This window comes from Nanorana parkeri, unplaced genomic scaffold, assembly GCF_000935625.1.
Source record: "Nanorana parkeri isolate BGI_ZX_2015 unplaced genomic scaffold, ASM93562v1 scaffold743, whole genome shotgun sequence".
NCBI classification, from domain to species: domain Eukaryota; kingdom Metazoa; phylum Chordata; class Amphibia; order Anura; family Dicroglossidae; genus Nanorana; species Nanorana parkeri.
In genome coordinates, this window is record NW_017307011.1 from 764,110 (window position 1) to 768,807 (window position 4,698).

At 47.7% G+C, this 4,698-nt stretch overlaps 1 protein-coding gene across 1 annotated transcript in view; it reads left to right on the forward strand.

Annotated features, from left to right (window-relative positions):
* The window catches only part of SNX21 (sorting nexin family member 21), a 19,619-nt gene that overhangs the window by 13,961 nt on the left and 960 nt on the right, over positions 1-4,698 (forward strand). The gene's annotated exons all lie outside the window — the stretch shown is intronic.

Genomic DNA, 4,698 nt, shown 5'->3' on the forward strand with positions numbered 1-4,698 from the left:
CTTTGTTGAACTTTTGCACATTTTTTGAAGAGTTTATTACCATTTTGGTTCTGCAGCCCAGCGCTTTCTTTCTCGCCTATGTGAGAATGATCGAGACCACCCATTGTCTCAGGCGGCATCTTTTAGGGTCACGACGGGGTGGTGGCAGGCAGAGCGGCATGGCAGCTCTTCTGCACAATGTTTTTGCCACCCCATTCCGGCCAGAGCGTCCCAGTTTGCTAAGAGCTGGGTGGGGAGATGTGCAAGGGCCATACACATCTCCCTGCCTAGCTCTAAGCAACCTGCAACATTCTGGCCAGCATCCCACCCAGTTGCCAGGAGCTGGGTGGGATGCTGGGCAGAGCGATACCTATGTGCCCCCCTCCTTTGGCCAGAGCATCTATCTCGCACAAACTCCCCCCCAATGCCCTCACCCCCCGGGTACCACTGGTCATGTCAATGAGGATACATGTAGTTTACCTACTTGTCAATCACAGGGGGAAGATAATAGATGAGCCTACATGGGCAGCACAGTGGCTTAGTGGATAGCAATTCATATCTACATTGTTTGTATGTAGGTAAGACTGATGTAGAGACCACCCACTGCCTCCTGGAACAGCCACATCACACGAGCCAGTTTAAGAGGTATATGCGTGCTGCAAGATCCTGTGCCTGCGCATGTTTGGGTTATTCTTGCATATGCCAAGGTCTCTACAAGATTCCAGATGCCAGGAACCAGCAGCGTGTGTGTGTGTCCAGATCTCTGCCAGGTCCCAAAACCATGACGGAGACCTGCGGCATATCTGTTCCTGCATGGAATCTTTAAAGTTGTCGGTACAGAAGAGGAGCATCGGGACATAAGTATTGCGGGGGTGAAGTTCCTCTGTAAACATGCAGGCAAGGGCATGGACACAGGAAGGGCACACGCCTATAGTGTACACAATAAGAGAAAAGACTCTGGACCGCAGTGTCATGTGACTATGGATTTAGGTGAGTCAAAGGGGCATATCGGCCATTACATTTTTTTTTTTATGGTGACACTTAGTGGGAGGGTTGTTCCCTTTCCAGGAAAATGGTTAGTCATCATGTTTCTGAACAGCTACAACTCTCTCAGCTTAGTTTCCCTGAACTTCCAGTCCAAGATCACAAGGGGCAGAGCAGTCTCCAGCAGCCTCCAACTAGCATAGAGGAGGAAGCTGAGCTGGGGTCTTGCCTTGCTGTGTTTGTGGAGACACACACATCTTACTAGCACCCACAAGGGTAGCTCTATAGGACCCTGCAAGGGAAAGGACCCACCATAAAACAGGGTATCGGGCCAGCTGACTCTGCAGGAATGTCAAGGAACAAGCATCCAGTGTAAGTGATTTCATCAGCATTTTAAATGGTGTCAAAACCTTCTGATTTTAATATCACTTAAAGCTGCATCACCCTGCCCCAAGCTGCTTTTGCATTCCGCTTGGCTTGTATGGGGAGAGAAGCAGGCCCTTCCTGTCAAATGGCTGAAAATGAACATCCTTATCTTTGTGAATTTATCCTAATTTATGTTTTCAGCGTCTCGTTTTTATAGCCCGATTCTGAATTACACAGAGATCACTCCACGGAGCCCTTTACATAATTAACATGAATTAAAGATGATTACATTTTGCATAATGTCAGGATGATGTCATTTGTTACATAAGCTGGGACGTTGCTGGAAGCTTGGTGCTGTAATCCACAAGGAACAATAAAACCGTGAAGACCGATTTTTGCATTAGTAACTAGAGCGGTGACGGCCTTCAGTGTAGCTAGTGTACAGGAAAAGGGCACGGATCCTTGGGCCACATTCACCATATGCGATTTGGGATTCCTGCAGCAGATTCAGCTGGTGATTAACCTTGAACAGGTGACAGCAGCCGCATCTAAATGGGATTTCTCTCAGAGCCAGCTGAGCCCGCCCCCTCCCCTGTCTGTCCCTCCAATGTGCTCTTGAGGATCGGAGAGGGGAATCCCTGTGGGGACTGTCGATCACTGCTCTCTCCAGAGAGAAGACTGTGAGATGAGTGATCAGCAGTCACATGATTGCTCAGCTCTCGGTATAGAGCCGGCAAGTGACAGTTGCAGTGTCTCATCACCTCTTAGTATCGGGAAGAGTACACTTTACTCTGCCAGTACGTGTCCTTTAAATCTAGCCAGAACAACCCACATAGTTGCTGTTCATCCGACATCTGAATTTCCTGGTCCATGTAAAATCCAGGTCTGGACAGCATTGGTCATGTTTCTTTATGATGGGTCATTCTTGCTTTTAGCTTGCCCAGCTACTTTAACCCCTTCATGACTGAGGCCCTTTTTTCAATTTTTGCACCCATGTTATATTCCACATTTTAGGCCTGAAAATGACATAAAACCCCCCAACATTATATATTTTCTGAATGCCAAGACCCTATAGAATAAAATGGTGGTAGTTGAAAATTTTTATGTTGCGCAATATTAGCGCAACTCCTTATTAAACCCCAAAATTTAGTGACAAATTTAATTAAATGCCCCAAAACACAACAAATTACCCATTTTTTAAATGAAATATAAAAGATGAGGTTACAACGAGTAAAACGATACCCAACATGCCCAGTTTACAGATTGCGTGCGACCGTGAAACGGCGAAAAACTGCAGTACCCCAAAAAGTCAATAAAAGACACTTTAAAAGCCCCCACAGGTCATCAATTTAGAAATACCCCAAAATACTGGGCTCTACAAGTTTAAACAGAGTCCCGGCGGCAAAAGTCGCCGGGAGTCTGTTTAAACAGCCCCGATGCTGGCGACGTACACTGTAAGTCGTCAGTCACGAAGGGGTTAAAAACACATTTGTTTTTTTAAAGGAGACCTATGGGGTTAAGGCCTTTCCCCATAGTTCTCCATAGGGTAATGGGAGGACACAAACTAGCGTCCTCCCGTCACCCTAGGCTCAGTATACTGAGATGCCGCAGCTGAAGCGGATCCCGACAATTGTGCCGGGATCCGCCCAGCTGCGTGACTGACAGCTGGCTCTGCCTCTCTAAAGGCAGAGGCAGCTGTACCCGCCCCCTCCCCCGTCCGTTACGCCAGTCAACGCTGGCGGATCGGAGTGGGGAATCCAGCCCCTCCCCCTGTCACGGCAGAGAGCTGTGACAGGATCGAGAGGTGAGCGAATGCCGGTATGTGTTCGCTCACCTCCCGATCTACTGAGCCGACCTGTGACAGTCTTTGTCACAGGTCGGCTAGAACTATGAGGTGAGTGAAAAGCACTCACCTCATAGTTCTCCTTTTTAATGGTACATTGCAAATCTCATCAGTGATTCACTATATAGACCAGTGATGGCAAACCTTGGCACTCCAGCTGTTTTGGAACTACAAGTCTCATGAGGCATTGCAAGGCTCTCACAGCCACAGACATAACTCCCAGAGGCAGATGCATCTTGGGATTTGTAGTTTTGGCACAGCTGGAGCGCCAAGGTTCGCCACCACTGATATAGACCCTCCAAGCTGAATCCCACATGCTATAAATGGATTTGCTTTCAAACTCACTTCTACATCCGAATTCATCTTCTCAAGTCGCCACCACCGAGCAACTTTATAACTGTGCCTGAAACAACGGATGTCTGGTGTCTGTGGGTGCAAGAAAATGTTATCTGTATTTCTAATAAGCTGAATCTTTATATGCAACGGGCAGACGGGATGCTCTTCCCAGCGGGTCGCCGTATATATAAAAAAAGTTTTGTTTTTTTACTGCTCACGCACATCTCACTGGGACACTTTAAGCATGTTAAACAGCTGCAGCGGTTGCTGCATACAAGCGTTTGGGCAGCTATACGGCCGTCTGATCGCTTGTATGGTGCATGGGGGTGTGTGTGTGCGCCCACTCCTCTGACTCCCCTGCTGCTGGCTATCCTGAGCTTCGATGTCCTCCATGTGAGGCCAGGACCAGCATGGCCGGTCTCTGTACTGAGATCAGAGGGATATACTGGACTGGTTGAACTCCAGTATAAGTAAATACAAGAGTCATGTGCATTCCTTCTTAAATCTTGGGGTGCTTTGTGTATATCTTCCAGATGTGTGCAGTAATTCTGTGTGACACTTTACCTCTGTGCAGGAGCTTCCTGTAATAAAGACCGGTCACTGCTGCTCTCTCTTTGTGCACGGTAACTGGTCTAGTCTCCGCCCCCTCCTGCAGGCAGCCTGTAGTGGGTGGGGTCTGCTGGGTCCCTCCCACAGCTCTGCTCTACTCCTATATATTTATTTCATCGTTATATTTGGCTCTTAGCCTGGAGTCCAGCTTTAAAAGAATAGTCCACCTTTGTGACCATGTTTAATGTTGCACCCATATTTAGGATGTAGAAAAATGCAATAACATACAATGACCCGCCAGTTCAAGTATTGCCAATAAATGTCACCATAGCAGTTATTGATGGATTTGGCTTCAGTTCTCTGTAGGTTGTTGGTGACAAAGGTCCAAGGTACTGTAGTACAAACTGCATCTAACGCAGGTAAAGTTCGAGTTCTGTCTCTGCTGTAGCCGTTCCCTGCAGTCAGGACAAAGATTTCTTGCTTCAGTAGTGAAGGTCTATACCAGGGATAGGCAAATGTCAACCCTCCAGCTGTGTTGAAACTACACATCTTATCTTGCACCTGCCTCTGGGTGTCAGTCTCGCAATGCCTCATGGGAATTGTAGTTCTGCAACAGCTGGGGGGGGGGGGGGACAGGTTTT